At 49.7% G+C, this 23,179-nt stretch overlaps 2 long non-coding RNA genes across 2 annotated transcripts in view; one reads left to right on the plus strand and one right to left on the minus strand.

Annotated features, from left to right (window-relative positions):
• LOC118911093 (uncharacterized) overlaps window positions 1–6,137 on the minus strand; it is a 43,339-nt gene extending 37,202 nt beyond the window's left edge. Inside the window, exons 1-2 of the long non-coding RNA XR_008993598.1 lie at window positions 5,622–6,137; window positions 3,849–4,064 (exon numbers count right to left, since the gene is read on the minus strand). This is a non-coding gene — a long non-coding RNA (uncharacterized LOC118911093). The remainder of the gene's footprint in view (window positions 1–3,848; window positions 4,065–5,621) is intronic.
• A 4,732-nt stretch (window positions 6,138–10,869) lies between these two features.
• LOC118924184 (uncharacterized) lies at window positions 10,870–16,263 on the plus strand. Its single transcript, XR_005029482.2, has 2 exons — window positions 10,870–12,358; window positions 15,455–16,263. It is a non-coding gene; the product is annotated as an uncharacterized LOC118924184 (long non-coding RNA).
• The last annotated feature ends 6,916 nt before the right edge of the window (window positions 16,264–23,179 follow it).

Raw genomic sequence — 23,179 nt, forward strand, 5'->3', positions numbered from 1 at the left:
AAAACTCATAGAAGAAAACATAGGCAAAAATATCTTGAATATAAACATGAGCAACTTTTTCCTGAACATCACCTCGGGCAAGGGAAACAAAATAAAAAATGAACAAATGGGACCACATCAAGCTAAAAAGCTTCTGTACAGCAAAAGACACCATCAGCAGGAGAAAAAGGCATCCTACAGTATGGGAGAACATATTTGTAAACAACATATCTGACAAGGGGTTAACATCCAAAATATATAGAGATCACACGCCTCAACACCTAAAAAATCAAATAACCCGATTAAAAATGGGCAGAGGATCTGAACAGACACTTGTCCAAAAAAGAAAGTCTAATGGCCAACAGGCCCATGAAAAGATGCTTACATCGTTAATCATCAAGGAAATGCAAATTGAAAACCACAGTGAGATATCACCTCACTCCAGCTAGGATGGCCAACATCCAAAAGACAAGAAATCCACTGGCGAGGATGCAGAGAAAGGGGAACCTTCCTACACTGTTGGTGGGAATGTAAGTTAGTTCAACCATTGTGGAAAGCAATACGGAGGGGTTCCTCAAAAAAACAAAAATAGAAAACTTTTTGACTCAGGAATTCCACTCCTAGGATTTTCCTGGAAGAAAACAATATCCCAAATTCAAAAAGACATATGCACCCATGTTTACTGCAGCACTATTTACAACAGCCAAGATATGGAAGCAACCTAAGTGTCCATCAGCAGATGAATGGATAAAGAAGTGTGGAACTTTGAACACTGGAACATTATTTACTGGACAATGGAATATTATTCAGCCATAAGAAGAAAAAAATAGCCTATCATTTGCAACAACATTGATGGAGCTGAAGGGTATTATGCTCAGTGAAATAAGCCAAGCAGAGAAAGACAAGTGCCAAATGATTTCCCTCATTCATGGAGTATAACAACAAAGCAAAACTGAAGGAACAAAAAAACAGCAGCAGACTCACAGACTCCAAGAAGGAACTAGCAGTTACCAAAGGGAAGGGGAGGGAAGGGCAGTTGGGGAGGAAGAAGGAGATTAAGGGGCACTATAATTTGCAATCACAATATAGGTAGGTCATGGGGAATGCAGTTCAGCATGGAGAAGACAAGTAATGACTCTATAGCATCTTACTACGCTGAAGGACAGTGACTGCAATGGGGTTGGGGGGGGAGCTGAGGACTTGATAATATGAGTGAATGTTGAAACCACAATGTTGTTCATGTGAAACCTTCATAAGATTGTATAGCAATGATACAAAAATTACCTGCATCAAATTTCATCTAATAAAAACTCAAAATTGTTAAAAAAAAAAAAAAACAACCACAATTAAGAAGTAAGAAATAAAGGAAGTAACCTAAATAATTTTGGAACAATCAACAATAAACTTTCGGACAATAAAGACAAGAAGAACCATATACAGGTATTCTACTCCAGGTAGTAAATTTGTCACAGGGGTGAGGGCTAGCAGTTTTGAAACTAATATGTGTGTATTTGAGCAAATAATTTATAAATTAGCCAGGTTCTTCACTATTGGAAAAAGGAATTGAATTCTAAGGTGCTGGATTGGAATCAAAGTATTAGTGAGAACTAATGGTATTTATTTACACACAAACAGACAAAAATAGATACAGATGTGTGTATAGACATATATTTACATTTCTTAATTCTGTTGGAGCCTAGAAGCAGATTCCCCACTAGCCACAGCACACAGACCTGGGTCTCTAGCTACCACTCTCCACTAAGAGAGACCAGGGCTCCTGGGAGGAAAGGCTGGTAACAGGGCTGTGTCAGGGAAAGGAAAAATAAGCCTGGGACATCCTGGTACCAGACAGTGAGGATGTGAGGTGCTGGAAACGAGGGCACGTTGGAAGGACTCGGCCGCCAAAGCACTCCCAAAGGCCTACGTATTTCAGCAACAGAGTAAACACTGATACGTCTAATATGATGGATTATAACCAATATCCATGCACCCACACTGATATAATTGAATGAATAAATAAATTGGGGAGAAGCAACAGTTCCTCCGTGGGGAAGAATGCCCATTACCCACTAGACGGGTGGAAGAAACAAGCCCTCACCTGGCATCACCACCCCGCCACCGCTGCCAGCAGGGACGGCGGCAGTGGCTGGACCCGCGGTGGGTGAGGAGCAGCACGCTCGCAGGTCGCAGGCCTTCAAGCACCTCGGCGCGACGTGCTCACTAACTGCGGAGGGGAAAGCAGTGACTTTCCCACCAGGAGAAACCAACAGGCCCCGTAACTAGACGATCCACGTAGCAGCATAGCAGGGTGACAGCGTGGAGCCCTGAGCACCCCGTGCGGCCCCACGGGGCCCCACTCCCCACAAAGGCTCTCGCCAAAGCGCACCACCTGATTTTAACCCGGAGGGCACGTCTAACAAACCCACACCGACAGGGTCACAAAGCAGCCAGTACTCTTCAAGCCCCAAACTTGTAGAAGAGGAAGGAAGACCCAGCAACTGTCCCAGACGGAGGAGACAAGGTGCCATGGCAGCAAAAGGCATACCAAGGGCTGGACGGGAGGAAGCGCATCAGGGGGACGGGGGCGTCGAGCAGGTCTACTGAAGGGTTCAGTTTCCATCTGGACCGAGACAGAGAGGCTAGGACGACTGTACTGTGACAGCACGAGGCGGGGACCTTCGGGAAGCCAGGGGAACAGCATCAGAACTCTGCTAGGCTGTGCAAAATTTTATAGATCTAACATTTCAAAATGAAAAGCTAAAACATATAAAACTTTTAATTTGAAATAAAAAAAGCCGTCTCTGACTTGAAAATGAAAATACAGACTAATGACTTCTAATTATATAATACGAGCTTTTCTCTTCAAGGAGCCAAGGAGGAACATACAGAGAAGTGACCCCAGGAGGTAATACTTGACCCTCAAAGTAGCTGCCATTTTCTCAGCTGTGATGGAGACACACTGCTGAGAACTGAGCCCCTCGCAGGCTGGGTGCCCCTGAGTCCCAGTCAGCTGGAATGCCCCAGGACAGCATGGGGACACCAGGGCTCAGTCTTAGTTTTTCAAAAGGAGCAAAATTCCAGACTAGTAAGAAGAAAATCATAAACTTCACATGCTGACGACAATGCCCCTTTTCTCAGGAAGGCAGGCCAGGTACATCCTGGTTCTGAGCTGACTTCTGCCCTCAGCCACCAGCATGCCAGCTCCTTCTAGCAAACACCTGAACGTACGGCGCCCTGTTGCACTCAGCGAGGGGTGCTCTCACAGGCCAGGGCTCACCTTTATAGAACAAGAAACAGCCCCAAGGGGAGCCCACCCACGGTCACTCGCGAGCTCCAGGGAGGCCACGAGGCCCAGCATGCTCAAAGCCCACATCCACTCACCCGCCACCCTGACCCCTGCAGCATCCAGAGCCTCGAGCAGCAGATGATGGCACCTCCTCTAAGACTCCATCTCTGCGGCATCTTCAGCCCTCCCCTCCTCACCCCTCCTTCAGAAAGAAGGTGAAGGGCAAGAACGACAAGGAGGCGGATCTGAGAGTGGATGAAGAAGCATGGCAGTCTAAGTGTGCAAAGAAGCACCTGTTGGAGAGGCTGATGTGCAGCCTGGTGGAGGAACGCAGGATCTGGAACGTCTATCACCAGAGCAAGCGCAATGCTGACTCCTGCAGGTGATCTACAATTTCTCAGCAGCATATAAAAAAACACGGATTAGGAGTAAAACCACAAAAACAGACTCCCTTTTTGTAAACTAAAATAAAACCCTCTCTCCCCACTTTTGACAGGCAAAAGCAGACCAAAGACCACTTTTAGTAAATTATGCTAACACTAACTGGATGGTAAGCAAAATGTTAGAACAGGAATAAATGTACCTGAGCCACTCCTGCCTCACTGGGGGTGTGGCTGCATGACGGGCTTCTGCAAATGTCCCCTCTCCCAAGAAGTCCGCTGTCCTCAGCATCTACCGGACTCGCCTCCTGGCCGGCCGCACAGACAGTCGCATGGACAGCCGGGCCCGGCCTCTTCGCCTTCTCTTTCTTCGAATGCGCACAGTCACCTTTTGTTTTCCTCTGTCGGAAGTGAGCAAGCTGCGCAGAAACGTAGAGAAGTAGTAGAGGCAAAGGTAAATGAGAAAAAAGCAGCAGAACCACACGGCCACCAAGCTCATGGGGAACATGAGGCTCTGGGGCAGACTCTGCCAGCCAGGCCAGGCTCACAGCAACCCACAGCTCCCGCCCCACAAACACTGCCTTCACCAGTGTCTGTGACTGAGCATTTAAGTTCAGAGTTGTATCTGAAGAGTCCGACAACGAGAACTGTTAATTATGCCTGTATATAGACAAGGCAATAGGGCCAAGGGGCAGAACAGCTTCCCTACCCCTGGCAATTTACAAAAAATAAAAAATTTTTAATTTTATTTAAAAATCTGGTATCTTAATCAGGACATGTTTGATTTAAAACTACATAAAAGCTAAGTCTCTTTTTTGTCCCCAATTTCCCCAGATCAAGGAAATATATAGCCTACTTAAAACTTCCTAGCTAAAGATTCTGAAACAAGGTACAGAAATAGCAAAATATTAATTAAGCCAGGTCAATCTAACATCCTCCCTTACAGAATCAGACGTTCTATTTTTTCATGACACAGCTCCCCAAATCACCAGGGGCCTCCACAGAACGGTGCTCATCAGAAGGCACAACCTAGCTCTGTTCATACACCATCTCCCACTAATACCTTATTCAGAAGGTATGAGTTTAACATCAGCTTTGCACAGTGGGACATGTGTCCCATGAAATGGCAGCTGTGGTCATAAAAGTAAATGTGTTAAACATTTTTCCAAATGATAACAGGCTCACAATTTCATGAACACAGGAAAATACAGACCATTTTAGTGAGAAAACAGTCTCGAGGATAGACCCTGCCCCCAGAGCCAGCCTGTCTTCACCATCTGACCCCCTACAACACCCAAGCCGACCCTGTGAGCCCCCCACCATCCTCTCTCTGGCCTGGGGGCGCCCAACAAGAGGGTCTTCTTGCAATGAAGCTGATCTCCCCCCTCAGTGCCTATCGTGCACCTACACACATTTACAGACCACAGCAAGTTTGGTGAACGCACAGTAAATATTCCACTCAGGCTCTTCCATCTCCTGGTCTGTGAAAGCACCAGGCACACACTCAGGGAGCAAAAAAAAACACACATCTTCCTCTTCAAACCAGTCATAAGTTTCACCTTCACAGGAAGACTGAACAAGGCCACTGTTCTCTGCCTGTCACCGGGGCACCAGTCATGGCCTCACGCCAGTCACTATGTGTTATGAATGGTCTCCTTAAGCACCGGCACTGTGGTTTCCTAAAAGGAAGTAGCACCGGCCCTCCTACCAGTTGGTCCGTATGAAATTCCCAATGTTTAACCATGTCCGACCCCAAACACAGCAACCCACGTGCCCCTCCTGATGCTGGTTGGGACTACTGAGACTCTAGTTCACTCCTGGGAAGAGCGGGTAACTACCCACAGGTTTGGGGCAGGGAAGAGGGAGGGCACGGAGTCCTAGCAAAAGCGGCCACGCTTTCTCCCCTCTGCTTCTAGAGCCCGAGCCTCTTCAACATATGGCTTAAACCCCACAAAATGCCCCAAAACAGTGAGTACCAGACAGCGTTTTGTGAGAACTAGCGCAGAAGGGAGATGAAAGCGTCCCTGCAGACACATCACTCCAGGGACACAGCGAGTTCACCAGGCCACCACCACCCCAGGGGAGTAACAGCGGGACCCGGGGTGTATTAGTCAGTAGGTCCTCGGGAGGTCCGTGCGATGTGAACAAGTCACGTGCTCCTAGAACACCTTTGGAGGCTTTTTCCATTAAACAAAACCCCGCGCAATTCCAAGTACGATGAAAATCTGCGTGCCGTTTTAAATGCACGTTAGCGGCGTTGAGCCCCAGGTGGCGCGACTGCGCCGCCGAGGGCTGCAGGGCAGTCACAGGAAGACCTCCAGGAATCCTGGGCTCCGACGAGATGGAGCGCACAGGTGCAGGAGGGCGTAGGTGAGCACCGGCGTGCGCAGGTGGGCGACGTGCCTGCCGCCCACGAGGACGACCCCGCCGCCGGCAGCCTTCCCGGGATTCTGCCGGACGGGACCCTCCTGTGCCTTACTGCCCGTTAAGGCGCTCGGGTCCCGGAGTGCGGGACAGGGACTCCGCCCGCACGCCCCGCCCCGCCCGCAGGGCCACACCCGGCGTGCCCCGCGCGTCCCTCACCGCTGATTGGCTGCGGCCCAGCGGGAGGGTCAAGGGTGGTGGATTCAAAATGGCGACGTCAGGGGGCGGTTTCCAACCGAGTCAGAGGAAAGGACGGGACTTCGGCACGCGCCCGACCGCGCCCACACCCGGCGGGGCTGCTGGCACGTGCTGAGCCGCACTTACGAGTCCACGCCGGCGCAAAGGGCCGAAGCCGCTGCCGTCTGTCTCCGCTCCCCGGCCTCCACCTTTCTGCGCCGCCGTTCCCGCTCATCCCCCGTTTTCTTCCCGGGCTCCTCGCGGGCACCCGGGAGCTAATGGAGCTGGCGCGGCGCAGCCTCCGCTCTGCGCGCACTCCCGCCCCGACGTCCGGGTTGGTCCGCTCCCGCCGCTGTCGCGCAGACACGGTCGGCCCCCGAGGCCAATCAGAGGGCAACGCTGCTGCCCCCGCACATGCGCGTTCCTGGCGCCCGCCGGCGGGCCTCCCGCCGGGGGTGACGCGCCTCCTCTTCCGGGCCGGTGGGCGGTGTGGCTGCGCCCTGGTCCCCGGCCGGGAAGGAGGGGCTGCGCTGCCGGAGGAGCAGCTGACCTCCCGGAGAGGCTTGTGAGCGCCCGGAACGGGAAGCGCTGCACTCCGGCCCTTTTCCGGCTAGAACGGCCGTCCTGCCTCCGGGCAGCTGGCGCCAATGCCCACGCCCCCCACGGTGGGGGTAAGAGCAGGGCCTCACAGAGACCCAGGGCCTGGGCGGCCGGAGGGGAGCGCGGGAGAAGGGCACGACCCCAGAGAGTGCCAGGGCGGCTCGTGGGGGGAGTGGGGGTGGCAGACCCGGCCCTCAGAGCCCAGAGCTGCAAGGGCAGAAAGCCGCTGGGAGCGCGGCGGCTCCTGGACCTGTGTGTTCTCACCACTGAGGACACTGCGAAACGGAAGCCCAGATGTAATACAGCAGCCTCAAGTTTGCAGCCATTGGGCTGTGCAGCATGGATCCATTCGGGTGCCTCTACCTTAGAGCTGCTCCCTGGACCAAAGAGTGTTAGGAGGGATCCCGTGCTGGCAGGGAGCTCTGGAGAGAGGCAAGCTGAGGCCCTGCGGCAGGAAGGGCAAACCCAGACCTGGAACACACACCCACTCCTGATAGGACAGCCTGTGGACCCCAGACTGGATGGGTCTCCTCTGACCAACTCACCAGGTGGCCTGTGGTCTTCCTTGAGGAAAAGAATTCGGTGAGGATGCAGTTTTAAATGACACCCAGATAAGGAGAGGGAGAGAACTGGTTCAGTGACAGGAAAAAAAAAAGTATTTTCTCAAATGGAAAAGGATTAAGGTTTTGAAAATTTGAGTCAACCATTCCAAATACAAGTGGTTGTTAAAGTGGTTGTTAAAAACGAATTTGCTGTAATTCCTGCTCAAGTTTTGCTGTGAATCTAGAACTACCCTAAAAAATAGTCTTAGAACTTTAAAAAGAAAAAAAAGAATGTGACTTTCATTATGAATTGATGGTGTGTGTGGGAATCTGAAGTCTCATGAAATCATTGTTCCCTAACTCCAAACTTTACTTGAACCTGTTTGTTCAGATAAGGAAACAATGTAAGAGTTTTATGCTGAGCCTACGCTTTTGATAAACAATCAAATGCTTTCCGTGTAATCAGGCTCTGCTGGGGCTGATAAAGCTGACTAGCTGGCATTAATCCAAAGCATCTCCTGCAATCTTGTTACTTTAACGTAACTGTACCTGGGTGAGTTTTCCCAGCCTGCTTGGCCTGGCAGAGCAGCGACGCTCTCCAAGTGAGTACTTCACCTAAATGCCACAGCCCCTCGGTGCCTCATCTCATCACTGTCGGTGACACCCTGTCAACCATTAAAAGGAAAATTCAAAGCAATGCCCCATGTTTGAGTAAACAGAACACATTTAAGTTGGTGGACTAGGAAACCAGAGTCCAGTCAGATGACTAGTCGAAACTCCAGAAGAGACGTGGGAAGCCGCCGAACAGCTATGCCTCAGTTTCCCTCTGTAAGAAGTGAACCTTGGCCACTGCGGATCCAGGCCAGCTGAAGAGCTAGATAGGATGACAGTACTGCAGGTGGCCAGCACTAGAGACGGAGGCATGAACAGCCTTGTACGGAGCGCCAGGCAGAAGTCATGGGGTCCTGTCTCACCAATCCAGCCCCAGCCTTTACCTGAGCAGGGCCGTGTGCTCCCTTCCACTTCAGACTGAATGAAGGCGACGGTGCCCCGCCTTGAACGTGCTGTGGTGATGCCAGACTGTCAAGGTCCAGGTAACTGTCGAGGTCTTGGGGCGACACAGAGCAAAGAAGGCAGCGGGAGTCGTCATGAAGGGTGCTCAAAAGAAGCCTCTTTATTCTGCATAAAGCTGTATTTTTTACTGTTACTGTGCTGATTCATGGTTGCATAAGCATTGAAGACGCGCATGCTTGTGGCCTTCATGGCCCCGTGTCCAGCCTTCAAGGCCCTTACTTCTTACTCATGGGTACAACATGCTGTGTTTTCAAGGTTTCATGGATAAGGCCAGACATCTTGGGTGAAGCAATGGACAGCTGTCCTATATAGAACAGTTGGGAAGAGGGAGGGGGCGGGTGCTTCCCTACCCTGACAGATGCTCATCTTTCAACTTAAGTGAGAATGGATTCTAGGCAACCATTGTCAGGGAGAGCTGGAAACTCAGCCACCAGAAAGCATTTCTCCAGTCAGACCCAGCCCTTGGTGTGATGAGTTGTGCAAAGAATTGTGTGGTTTAAGCGAATATAAGACAGGTCTCATAAAACCTGGGGTTAGCCAGGCAGCGCCAGCAAACCACAGCAAACTTCTAACCCTAACCCAGGTCTATGCCTGAATCTCAACCTTTGTGTGTCGCAATACATTTAAACCCACATGGGGGCCCAGGAGCAGTTTGTCCACGTCCTTGGGTCAGTGCTTTTCAAACTGTGTTCCTCAGAACTCTAGAATTATTTCCATGGCCATTCTAGACAGGTTCTGTAAATGTTAGCTATGAGTCTTAACATTTTTAACAATTGAAAAGCTGTCTGGATAAATTCCCTCAACCCCCATGCACAGAATAAATTCCCTCACCCTCAAGGAGAGAAACAGTCCTTAGGCATGGGCTGTGTGTAGCAGCTTCCTCCCATAGGACAGTGTGAAAGGAAGAGAAAAACTAACTGTAGAGTGGAGACACGTGATAGACACATCTCAGCCAGGTGGCCCAACATCAGCATCACAGCAAAGTGCAGGCTGACCACATGCACCTGGGCAGGATGGGACGAGAAGGGCACCTCAGTCTTCCAAACCGAGCCCCAGTCCAGTAATGAGAAAACACACAAATTCCAGTAGTAAAGGAACACCCTACAGAATATATGGCAAACACTCAAAGCTGTCAAGGGGCCCAAAAGCCAGAGTCAAAGGAACAGGGTTGGCTGAAAGTCACAGTGTCCAGATGGGTTCCTGGGACAAGAGAGGCACTGCAAAATTACTGCAAACAAAGGAAATGTGAGCTCAAGACAATGTATCAGACTGGGTTCACTGATCTAACAAATGTATCACACCAATGTTAGTGATGTGCAAACTCCACCTTCTCAATTTTTCTGCAAATATAAAATTGTTTTAAAACACAAAGTTATTTTGTTCAACCATCTAACAAACTCATACCCCTTGGGATGTGTTATGTACACCACTGGGATCACATCCTAGCTGCCTTAAGTGGCTCAGCTAAGTTAACCAGTTTTTGTGTTCACGGAGACCTCCTGTTTGAGTGGTAGTGCCATGATACCTATAAAACCATAAGTACTGAAGGATATGGGCCACTTAAAGAACTTGTAGCCCAATTTTGGCCATCAGATGCAAGTTTCTGGGTCAGTTATGTTGAGGGGGCTGTGAGTGTGCTGGCCGCCTGCCCCTGCCCCAGCCCAGGACCACTATCACCAGTTCCAATCTCAAACCTGTTACCCCCACTTCATTAGGCAGGCTGACTTTTTGTAAACCTAGAATGTAAGCCCACGCAGGTGAAGGGCCCTTTTGGTCTGTTTTGTGCCCTAGAGGGCAGCACCGTTTGTAGAAGGCTCCTGTTGTTGGGTGAGCCCCTCCCCACCCACAGCTGGTGGGGGGTGGGGGGGTGGCTGCCATCTGGGCACTGGCCTGGCTGAGGGTTCTGGCCTCAGGTGCCCCAACCTCTCAGCCTCCGGAACCACCCCACCCACCCTCTCCAGGCTGGAGTCTCTGCTGCCAGGCAGTCCCAACACTGGAGTCACATTGCTGCCCGGAGGGGTGATATCCCAAGTACCCATATGCCCTGTGAGGTCCAGCTGGGTGTCTGGAAGTGAGCCACTGTGAGCCCCCACCCAGAAAGCTCCTAGGCAGGTAATTGGCCAGTTACCTGTTTCTGTCCCTTCTGCCACCCAGAATTTCTTGAAATCTGCAGCCCTGTCCTCCTAGTGTTGGGGCTTCACAGGGACCAGGCTTGGGGTAGCTGGCCTCTGTAGGCCTGGCTGTCAGCACCTTCTTCCCCAGAAGGAGGCAGCTGTGCTGGGGGGTCCCAGGCCAGGGAGGTGGAAGGACACGTCCAGACTCAGGCAGACGGGGCTGGGGGTCCACTGGTGAAGCCCTCAGGGGTCAGTCTGGAGACAGACTCAATCAAAACTGACAAAGAGGGATGGAGGGCTTGGAGCTGGGGCTGCCCTGGAGGAGGGACAGGTCTGCCGGGGCACCTGCTGCTCAGTGTCAATGGTCCTGGGCCTTCCAGCTGCTCCTTGGAAAATGCAGAAGGGCAGGATGCACATCAGAAGGTACCTCCATGCCTTTCCCATAGCGTTGTGTGGTTGCACAGGGACATGATGCATTTAATGTGACTCATCTACACCAGACACCTGGATAAAGGAAAACATGAAGGAAATGGTCTGTAGTTGTGAGAATGATTCACTTGCCACAGAGGGGCAGTGACTTGCTCAGGACCACCAGGTAAGGCCACTGCCCCTCCCAGGCCAAGGCCAGTCCTGGGTGCCTGCACCACCCCAAGCCCCACCGGTGAGCAGGAACCCCAGCCTCGGGCGCTCAATGTATGTCCCGACCCCCAGACCCGCTAAGCCACAGAGGGAGAGGAGCAGGGACGCTTGTGGCCTGGTCCAGGGGCTCCGGCCTGCCTGCCCCACCCTCTGGGCATTGGCCCCCAGGTTTTCCCCAGGCTGATTCAAAGGCTGCACCTCCTCAAGGAAGCCCTCAGGGTGCCACACCGCACTCCATGTCCACCAGTGAGGAGAGGGATTCTGGGGTGCCCCCTCTCTGGACAGGGGAGGGGCTCACAGAACTCAAGGGTGACACTTCACCTCCCCTTTGACCTGGAAGCTTCTGAGGTCTGCCTGGCAAGAAACCACCAGGAATCCATTCACCACCCCCTACAGCTGTCACCAGCCATCCGGGGACCTGGGTAGGCCCCCGAGCATGGCTGTGGTACGTTCTGTGGGTGGAGTGGGAAGTCGCAGAGCCCTGAGAGGAGGCCCTGGTCCTGACCATTTGCTGCTTTGCAGGCCTTCCCTGAGAGAGACAGGATGTGAGCCTGCAGAGGCTGGAGGGCAGGTGCAGGGGAGGGACAGCGACTGCCTGCAGGTGAGCAGTGACCAGGGGCCCTGTCTCAGGAGGGGCCCCCTAAGGTCAGAGTTCAGAACTCATTCCAGCAGGAAGCAGTCAGAAGGAGCAGGGGTCAGTGTTCTGTCCTCAGACGGGTCCCTTCCTCGGGCCCCGGGGGCTGGAGCAGAGAAGCAAACCCAGCTCAGGAATGGGTGAACTGGGGCCCCATGGGTACTGCGGGACCCTTTGGGGTGCGGACTCTGGGGCCCAGGGCCTGGACAGCGGAGCAAGTCAGGCTCCAGGATCTGTGAGTTCTCTTCTTAGGCTCCCCCGCAAGGAGGGGTATACAGTGAAAGAGAAATGGAAAAGGGTGTACTGTGTCCCTCCGGTGACCACTGGTGCCCTCTTGTGGCCGTGGTCGGCACGGCTCAGCGGCACCGTGTGCATAGCCGGGGCTCCAGAAGAGAGTCCGTCCCAGTGGAGCAGCCCATGGGGCTGTGGGATGACCAGGCAACACTCGGCTTGCAAGGCTTCCGCTCTGTGCCCGCGGTGGGTCTGCAGCCGCTCGTGAACTGCAGAGGGTAGGATCCCTGAAGGCCTGTGGGTAGCCTGGCCCTGGCCCTTCCCTCCCCCAGGATTCTGAGCCAGCAGGTCTGGGCAGGGCTGGAGAGTTGGCATTTTTAACTGGCTCCCAGGGGATGGTGGGGCCATGGTTTCTGGACCACACTGAGCAGCTCAGCTCAGAGTGAACCCTTGGGGGTGGGTGCGGCCGAAGCACATTGAGAAGTCACCCAGTTGTGTGGATGTGTGGAGGGGGCTGGGGGTGGGTTTGAGGACCACCCTGGGTCAGAGACAGTGACAGACCTCCATGCCTGGTGACAAAGGAAATGGGGGTTTCCAGTGGTGTGAGTGGCGGGCTGTGCCCAGACAGGAGGGGCTGCTTGAACCTGACAGCCCGGGCTCAGTGCACAGAGGTCCTAGCACTGCCATCCTGCCCTGAGCAGGGGTCTCAAACCCATAGAGGCCCCTGCCTCCAGGGTGCCCACATTCGGGACCTGCTGTATGCCCCAACTAATGCTCTCCCCAAGAGCTGGGTCTCATTGTTCCCAGCGAGATGAGCATCCCTGTGTTTTGTTCTCTACACGTCTTTGCAGTTTCTGTTTTGGGGCAAGATTCCACGGTCATTGTTCATCGTCACCCACCAGGCAACGACTCTCTCCTGGCAGGATGTTGTCAAGTAGGGACGTATTGTTTGCCATGAATTGGAACTCCATACTGTCAGGCTGCCAGGTGGGCAGCAACGCTCCATCCCAGGAGGGGTATCTCAGGCCATGTCTGTGCCAGTGCAGATGGACCCGGAGGGCACTGTGGTAGATGAAAGGAGTCAGACTCGGAACGACAAATGTGGCTCGATTCCACCTTTATGTGGAATCCAAAATAGTCAAACTTGAAGGAAAAGAACTTAGATTCCATCTGGCATCTGGGATGCCTTTTCTCCAGGGACTCCTACTCATCCTTCAATGTCCTGCTTTTCTAAATCTGTCCTGACTCTGGATGGGGACATCCGTGTCTAGGCTGAGCTGTGGGCTGTTGCTGACCTGTCTCCTGGGGGTGGCTGGGCTTCTCTTGTGCTCACTTTCACATTGCTGGCACAGAGCACCCCATATGAGTTGCACAGGAAGGCCTCAGTAACTGCTCACTGAAATGGGCCTTATTCCCTAGAACCAAAGACTAGGGGATGCATTTCTGGAAGCATGCCTTCCAACAATCAGAGAATACCAGCAGGGGCTCCTCCAGGGAGCTGCAGGTGAGGCAGACAGTTGATAGCAGAAGCAATCATGTCCATCCAGGACACAGGGCTCCTGCTCCTCACGTCATACCAGTGGCAGTCCCCCATATGCTGGCACTTGCTGTCTTGTTCCCCCACTGGCACCACTTCTGCTTTATTCCTTAGAACATTGCAGACCACACAGTTAGTGAAACCATTCCCTCTGGGGTGGCAGGGTTGAGCCACTCTTTTCCTATTAAATCCAGGCCTGCAAGAAGCACCCTCACCCTGGTCTCCACATGCAAGTGTGAATTTCTCCAGGGTGGGCCTACGAAGGCAGATTGCTGTTATGATAGCCCCTCCTTCAGCTTTATTAGGGACCACGGTGCTAATTATTTCTTTTATTATGCAGATGAAATTAAGATGGATCAATGTATCAATTTTGTTGAGGGTTTGTGCTTTTCTGCTTTTGTTTTTAAATTCATTTTCTATAATCACCTGTATTTCCCTCTAACCATGTTATTTTCTTTGCTTTTCACCTTTAGTTTTGTGATCTAGCTGGAGTTTGAGTGCATGTGGGGTGTGAGGTAGGGATCGAATGCTTAGCCCCCGCTCAGCCCCAGATACACAGCTGGCTTTCTCAGCACTGTTCATGGAGCATTTTCCAAAACATGTTGACTGCTTTTGATTCTCTCTCCTACTGTACTGGCTGGGAAGGAGGCACAGGGCTGGTGGAGGCACATGGAAGGTGGTGAAGCAGAGGCCAGAAGGTGCTCACTTAACCTTGGCCAGAAATGGAGTAAAATGCCAGGGCACATTCTGGGCCTAGGTATTGCCTGCTGTGTGGGGCTGGTCCCTGCCAGCCCCCAACTTGCAGTCAGAGCCCTCTGTGCTGGGCTTGGCCTCTGTGCTCTGCGCTCAGATCCCGACTTTGGGGCAAGTGGCCTGGGCTTGATCCCAGGTTTTAGGGAGCCTTTCCTGGATTAGCCACTCCTACCTAAGGAATGGTTAGTATCTCAGGCATCCAGCCATGCAAGCTCTTCCTCATTTGGAAGCATGAGATTTGTTCTTTCACTCTTTTTTGAACTTTTATTTTTATTCTTCAAGGAGCTTGTCTTCCTGAGAAGTACGAGTTATCTTTTAGATGCAGGCAAGCGCTTGCCCAGAAGAGTAAGCGGGGATCTGGGGCGCCCACCATGGAACACACTGGGACTGTGGAGGCTGGGAGTAAGGGTTGACTGCAGAGAAGCAGCTCCATCTTCATATTCACTTACACAGGCTTCAGGGTCAGGTGATCTGTATGGTATGTTGTAGTTTATAGGAACCATGGAAGGTGATGAAGCAGAGTTGAAGCAGCGTTGAGGAGTCTTGGACATCACTCAGTCCAGGTCTCCTTTGTACCTCTTACTGTTTGCTGTACCTGGGGCACATTTTTACTTTATGTGAGCTTCTGTTTCCACAGCCATAAAATTAGAATTCTTTGGTGTCCCCCACAAGAGGATGTCATGAAATGAACAAGATAAAGGACATAGGCATTGGCAGAATGCCTGGCAGAACTAGGCACTCAACAAATGATATCTGTGGTGCTTCATTTTTTTTCTTGACTGCTGGAAAAATGTCCAGGGGCCATGTTTGATCTGACAAAGCTCATCACTAGGGAGGTGGCAGCTGAACTAAGGCGTGCATGACACGGTCTGAGCTGTGGGCCTGGGAGGTGTTTGGAGAAGGCAGAGGAACGGGGAAGTTTCCACCACCCCGCCACCCTCTGTCAGGTCCCCTGGTGGGGGGTGGACCCAGTCACAGGATCAGACTTGCTGTTTGGCTTTGAGTTTGGACTTTCAGTCTGATTCTTTGGGGATCAGAGCTCTGATTCATTCTGGAGACTCAAATGTGCTTTTCTTTCTGAAAGGTTCTGGAATCCAAATGCAGCCTCCTAAACTTCAAACTCAAAGTGCCGAGGAGCTGAGGTTCCTGTCCTCCTCTCCTGACCTTGCAGCTGGGATACCCTGGCCCTGCATTCAGCACCCTGCCATCCCTTCTCCTCTTCTAGGATACAGTCTGTGTCAAGTTTTCACGAGGGACATGTGCAGTGGTGTGCGGCCTCTCACAGGACCATTTAACCACCGGCTCACAGCATGTGCATCCTCTGCCCCCACGCTCCCGTTGGAGCGACCTTCCTGCTCTCTGTTGGGAGCTAGTATTATTGCACAACAAATTAAGGAGTAAGTGACAGGTGGAGTCATCCTGCGAGATGCCAGAAACCTTCCATGTCAACCATTCTGTTTCATTCCACCCTGGCCCTTTGTCCTGGAGCTGCTTCTGTACAGACCATCTGGGCTTGTCCTGCCTTTGACAGTTTTCTCACACTGGTCACAATGTTCTCAATACTTCTGATTCTGACAGTTCTGGGCAATGTTTACCACTGCTCCTTTGAAAACGGTCTCTGTAGACTTGGCCAACTTGACAAATGTGTCCTGTTTGCCTTCCTCAACGGTTCCCAGGCTCGGACAATGGCTGCTTTCTCTCGAAATGCTTCCATTTAGAGTCCTTTTTGGGTCTCCTACCGCAGTGTCTGCTGACTCAGCCAAATTTCCACTTCCCAAATTAGCTTTATTTGGAGATCAACCACAAATGTCCAACATTGACACCTATTTTGGAAACATTAAACAATAAATTCATTGCAGATATAACACTCCCTTTCAGGGACAAAAATGCTGATTCAGTCCATTTTCTACCTTCTTTACTTTTCCAGGCATGTCAGCTGTTCTTGCCGAAGCTAATGCCCAAGCCTCCTCATAAGCCATGAGAATTCAGGCTATAGAATTAAATTAAGAATCTGTATCTCCCATGTCCACACACAATGGTTTGAGTTAAAAGATAGCCTCTAGAGGTACTGAAATATAACTATCAAATACTACAGGTGAGGTTATGCCTATGTGGGCCACCTTTCATATCAGAAATGGAAAGATACTGTCTAATATCAACAAATACAGTTAAAATGGTGTCATCCCATGACTAGACAAATCATAAGGATAGACACCAGAAGAACTGGGACATAACAACCTGCTCTTGGGGAAGACTAGCTTTTCATCTTAAGCTCATTTGCACATAGAAAATCATGGGGTGACATTACTTTGACAAAATTAAAATACTGGTTTTCAGGATTTTTGCATCCGCTTTGAAAGCAAAGGGAAGCTGTCAGACCCAACATGTGATAAAGGTTGGGGCCTGGGGCAGGGTGAGGGGGCGTCTTCCTCAGAGGTGCCCCGTTAGGGGCTGCCCAGGTGAGGGGCTCCTGGCGGACCCAGCGAGCCCTCCGGGGAGTGATTCGTGGCACTCGTCTGTGGGTTTCCAGCCAGCTGGTCTATGAGAGCCACGGGGAGAGCCTCCTTCACTGCCGTGTCTCAAGGGCTTAAAGCCTGGTCACCACTGTCAAACCCTAAGGTTCCGGGCTCTGCCGCCAGGCTCCCAAGCCTAAATCCCATCTCTGTTTCAGGACTTTCCCCGCCAGAGCTTTCACATGATCCTGTCTCATATGATTGTGAGGTTGCTTTGGAAAAACGGAATTCACAGAAATGTTTACTCACTCTGACACTGAAAAAAATAAAAATCCAGCCAACCAAACAAAACCCCAGTGATCAAAGGGCTCCAAGTGGGGCTCGAGCGCTGAAGTCACCCTGGGACAGGCGTGCCCGGCCCCGCAGCTCTGCTCACCTCACTGTACCTTAGACGTGCGACTGGTCTCGCTCTCTGCTTGGGCCCTGGAGGGGATGGTGAGGCCTTAGCTGGCTCAACCCTCCGTGTGCTATGGGTAGGCCGTTGAGCTCCGTTAGATTCAGACTCATGTCCTCCAACCTCAAGTTGCCAGTTACTGTCCATGGACTCTGCCCATCATTCCTTGATGTAGTCAGCACTTTTCCCACCTGATTGCCCATCAGGAACACCTGGGGAGTTCAAACTGTGCATAGGTTCTCAGATCGTTGGGCAGTAGGCCTGGGAACCTGCATTTGTAATGCACCCTCCAGGAGGATCTGCTGCAGCCAGCAGTGTCATCCTCAGGGCGGCCTTTGGGAACCGCTGGATGGAAGGTCTCACGGGTCCTCTGAGAGCTCCGGTCTTGTGATCCTTGATTCAGCAAATGTTCACCTAGTACAGACAGAGCAGCTTGTCAGTGGGAGGTCCGGCAGGGGCTTCCGGGGCTGCTGGCTGCTCACAGCAAGACACTGCGTGCACGCCCACCTGAGGAGCCCAGCCTGCACCCTGCCTCTCAAGTTGTGGCTGCTTTTGACAACTGGCAGGACCTCCCATGGGAAGAGTCCCAGCCCTGCTTTGCCCATCCCCTCTCGGTGACAGGTAAAGAACCTGCCCTTTTAGGAAACCATTTTGGCAGGATTGAGACTTCAGTGTCTGCAGTACTGGCCAGAACGTGAAGGATACAAGAAACACTCTGGGGAGAAAAGAAATCTGGCTGAATTTGGAGGTTTTTTTTTTTATTGTGGTAAAATATACCTGACATAAAATTTACTATCTTGACCATTTTTAAGTGTACAGTTCAGTGACATCGAGCACATTCAAGTTGCTGTGTGCCCGTCTTCACCAGCCCCCTGCAGAACATTTTCATCATCCCCATCGGTACCCACTAAGCATTAATTCTCATCTCTGCCCCAGCCCATGGCAATCATCACTCTACTTTCTGTCTCTATGGACGTGATAACTCTAGGCACCTCATATATATAGGATTGTAGAGTATTTGCCCTTTTGTGGCTGGCTTATTTCACAAAACATGATGTCCTCAAGGTTTATCCATGATGCTCATGTGTCACAATTTCTTTCCTTTTTTATGGCTGTATAGCATCCCTTTCTATGTACAGACCACATTTTGTTTGTCCATCTGTCAATGGATATTTGGCTTGTTTCTGTCTTTTGGCTGTTGTGAACAGTGCTGCTAGGAACATGGGTGTGCAAATATCTGTCCAAGTCCCTGCTTCAATTCCTTTGGGTGTATACCAAGAAGTGGAATCGCTGGGTCATTTGGTAACTATTTTTAACTTATTTAGGAACCACCACACTGTTTCCCACAGTGGCTGCACCAGTTTACAGTCCCACAGCAGTGGCCACAGTTTTAGTTTCCTCCACATCCTCACTAGCACCTGTTACTCTCTATCTGTTCTTTTTTTTTTTAAAGTTTTAAAAAATAGCACCCGAAGAGGGGGCGGAAGATGGCGGCGTGAGTAGAGCAGCGGAAATCTCCTCCCAAAACAACATATATCTATGAAAATATAACAAAGACAACCCTTCCTAGAATAAAGACCAGAGGACACAGGACAATATCCAGACCACATCCACACCTGAGAGAACCCAGCGCCTCGCGAAGGGGGTAAGATACAAGCCCCGGCCCCGCGGGAGCCGAGCGCCCCTCCCCCCAGCTCCCAGCGGGAGAAGAGCAGGCAGAGCGGGAGGGAGACGGAGCCCAGGACTGCCGAGCACCCAGCCCCAGCCATCCGGGCCAGAGTGCAGGGCCCTCGATACTGGGAAAACAGGGCAGCAAGAACACTGAGCAGGCACTGGAGGCTGGGCGACAGAGGACATAAGAAAAGCGCGCGACCATTTTTTTTTTTTTTTGCTTTTTTGCTGCTTTGTTTTGGCGAGCGCTTTTTGGAAGTCTTAAAGGGACAGGGACCCCAATACTAGGGAAACAGGGCAGAAAGACCGGTGAGCAGAGGACTGAGGCTGGCACCAGAGAATAAAGAAAAACGAACGACCACCTTTTTTTTTAATTAAAAAAATTTTTTTTCTTGTTTTTTTTTGTGGTCGTTGTTTTGTTTTGGCGGGTGCTTTTTGGAAGTCTTAAAGGGGCAGGGCGGGTCACTTAATCCAGAGGTAGGGAATCCGGGATCTCTGGGCACCCTAACCCCTGGGCTGCAGGGAGCAAGGAGGCCCCTTACGGAGATAAATAGCCTCCCAGCAGCTCCTGCTCCAAAGCGACTCCACCATTTTGGAGTAGCTGCCCGAGCCAGGCCACGCCCACAGCAACAGCGGAGATTAACTCCATAGCAGCCGGGCAGGAAGCAGAAACCCTGTCTGCGCGCAGCTGCGCAGCACAAGCCACTAGAGGCCGCTGTTCTCCCAGGAGAGGAGGGCCACAAACCAACAAGAAAGGAAGTCCTTCCAGCCGTCACTCGTCCCAGTTCTGCAGACTATTCCTATCACCATGAAAAGGCAAAGCTACAGGCAGACAAAGATCACAGAGACAACACCAGAGAAGGAGACAGACCTAACCAGTCTTCCTGACAAAGAATTCAAAATAAGAATCATAAACATGCTGACAGAGATGCAGAGAAATACGCAAGAAAAATGGGATGAAGTCCGGAAAGAGATCACAGATGCCAGAAAGGAGATCGCAGAAATGAAACAAACTCTGGAAGGGTTTATAAGCAGAATGGATAGAATGCAAGAGGCCATTGATGGAATTGAAATTAGAGAACAGGAACGCATAGAAGCTGACATAGAGAGAGACAAAAGGATCTCCAGGAATGAAACAATATTAAGAGAACTGTGTGACCAATCTAAAAGGAGCAATATCCGTATTATAGGGGTCCCAGAAGAAGAAGAGAGAGGCAAAGAGATGGAAAGTATCTTAGAAGAAATAATTGCTGAAAACTTCCCCACACTGGGGGAGGAAGTAATCAAACAGACCACGGAAATACACAGAACCCCCAACAGAAAGGATCCAAGAAGGGCAACACCAAGACACATAATAATTAAAATGGCAAAGATCAAGGACAAGGAAAGAGTGTTAAAGGCAGCTAGAGAGAAAAAGGTCACCTATAAAGGGAAACCCATCAGGCTAACGTCAGATTTCTCAACAGAAACCCTACAGGCCAGAAGAGAATGGCATGATATATTTAATACAATGAAACAGAAGGGCCTTGAACCAAGGATACTGTATCCAGCACGACTATCATTCAAATATGACGGTGGGATTAAACAATTCCCAGACAAACAAAAGCTGAGGGAATTTGCTTTCCACAAACCACCTCTACAGAACATCTTACAGGGACTGCTCTAGATGGGAGCACTCCTAGAAAGAGCACAGCACAAAACACCCAACATATGAAGAATCGAGGAGGAGGAACAAGAAGGGAGAGAAGAAAAGAATCTCCAGACAGTGTATATAACAGCTCAATAAACGAGCTAAGTTAGGCAGTAAGATACTAAAGAGGCTAACCTTGAACCTTTGGTAACCACGAATTTAAAGCCTGCAATGGCAATAAGTACATATCTTTCAATAGTCACCCTAAATGTTAATGGGTTGAATGCACCAATCAAAAGACACAGAGTAACAGAATGGATAAAAAAGCAAGACCCATCTATATGCTGCTTACAAGAAACTCACCTCAAACCCAAAGACATGTACAGACTAAAAGTCAAGGGATGGAAAAACATATTTCAAGCAAACAACAGTGAGAAGAAAGCAGGGGTTGCAGTACTAATATCAGACAAAATAGACTTCAAAACAAAGAAAGTAACAAGAGATAAAGAAGGACACTACATAATGATAAAGGGCTCAGTCAAACAAGAGGATATAACCATTCTAAATATATATGCACCCAACACAGGAGCACCAGCATATGTGAAACAAATACTAACAGAACTAAAGGGGGATATAGACTGCAATGCATTCATTCTAGGAGACTTCAACACACCACTCACCCCAAAGGATAGATCTACTGGGCAGAAAATAAGTAAGGACACGGAAGCACTGAACAACACAGTAGAGCAGATGGACCTAATAGACATCTATAGAACTCTACATCCAAAAGCAGCGGGATATACATTCTTCTCAAGTGCACATGGAACATTCTCCAGAATAGACCACATACTAGGCCACAAAAAGAGCCTCAGAAAATTCCAAAAGATTGAAATCCTACCAACCAACTTTTCAGACCACAAAGGCATAAAACTAGAAATAAACTGTACAAAGAAAGCAAAGAGGCTCACGAACACATGGAGGCTTAACAACACGCTCCTAAATAATCAATGGATCAATGACCAAATCAAAATGGAGATCCAGCAATATATGGAAACAAATGACAACAACAACACTAAGCCCCAACTTCTGTGGGACACAGCAAAAGCAGTCTTAAGAGGAAAGTATATAGCAATCCAAGCATATTTAAAAAAGGAAGAGCAATCCCAAATGAATGGTCTAATGTCACAATTATCGAAATTGGAAAAAGAAGAACAGATGAGGCCTAAGGTCAGCAGAAGGAGGGACATAATAAAGATCAGAGAAGAAATAAATAAAATTGAGAAGAATAAAACAATAGCAAAAATCAATGAAACCAAGAGCTGGTTCTTCGAGAAAATAAACAAAATAGATAAGCCTCTAGCCAGACTTATTAAGAAGAAAAGAGAATCAACACAAATCAACAGTATCAGAAACGAGAAAGGAAAAATCACGACGGACCCCACGGAAATGCAAAGAATTATTGGAGAATACTATGAAAACCTATATGCTAACAAGCTGGGAAACCTAGGAGAAATAGACAACTTCCTAGAAAAATATAACCTTCCAAGATTGACCCAGGAAGAAACAGAAAATCTAAACAGACCAATTACCAGCAACGAAATTGAAGAGGTAATCAAAAAACTACCAAAGAACAAAACCCCCGGGCCAGATGGATTTACCTCGGAATTTTATCAGACATACAGGGAAGACATAATACCCATTCTCCTTAAAGTTTTCCAAAAAATAGAGGAGGAGGGGATACTCCCAAACTCATTCTATGAAGCTAATATCACCCTAATACCAAAACCAGGCAAAGACCCCACCAAAAAAGAAAACTACAGACCAATATCCCTGATGAACGTAGATGCAAAAATACTCAACAAAATATTAGCAAACCGAATTCAAAAATTCATCAAAAGGATCATACACCATGACCAAGTGGGATTCATTCCAGGGATGCAAGGATGGTACAACATTCGAAAGTCCATCAACATCATCCACCACATCAACAAAAAGAAAGACAAAAACCACATGATCATCTCCATAGATGCTGAAAAAGCATTTGACAAAGTTCAACATCCATTCATGTTAAAAACTCTCAGCAAAATGGGAATAGAGGGCAAGTACCTCAACATAATAAAGGCCATCTATGATAAACCCACAGCCAACATTATATTGAACAGCGAGAAGCTGAAAGCATTTCCTCTGAGATCGGGAACTAGACAGGGATGCCCACTCTCTCCACTGTTATTTAACATAGTACTGGAGGTCCTAGCCACGGCAATCAGACAAAATAAAGAAATACAAGGAATCCAGATTGGTAAAGAAGAAGTTAAACTGTCACTATTTGCAGATGACATGATACTGTACATAAAAAACCCTAAAGACTCCACCCCAAAACTACTAGAACTGATATCGGAATACAGCAAAGTTGCAGGATACAAAATCAACACACAGAAATCTGTGGCTTTCCTATATACTAACAATGAACCAACAGAAAGAGAAATCAGGAAAACAACTCCATTCACAATTGCATCAAAAAAAATAAAATACCTAGGAATAAACCTAACCAAAGAAGTGAAAGACTTATACTCTGAAAACTACAAGTCACTCTTAAGAGAA

The sequence above is a fragment of the Manis pentadactyla genome, chromosome 14 (assembly GCF_030020395.1).
Source record: "Manis pentadactyla isolate mManPen7 chromosome 14, mManPen7.hap1, whole genome shotgun sequence".
Lineage (NCBI taxonomy): Eukaryota > Metazoa > Chordata > Mammalia > Pholidota > Manidae > Manis > Manis pentadactyla.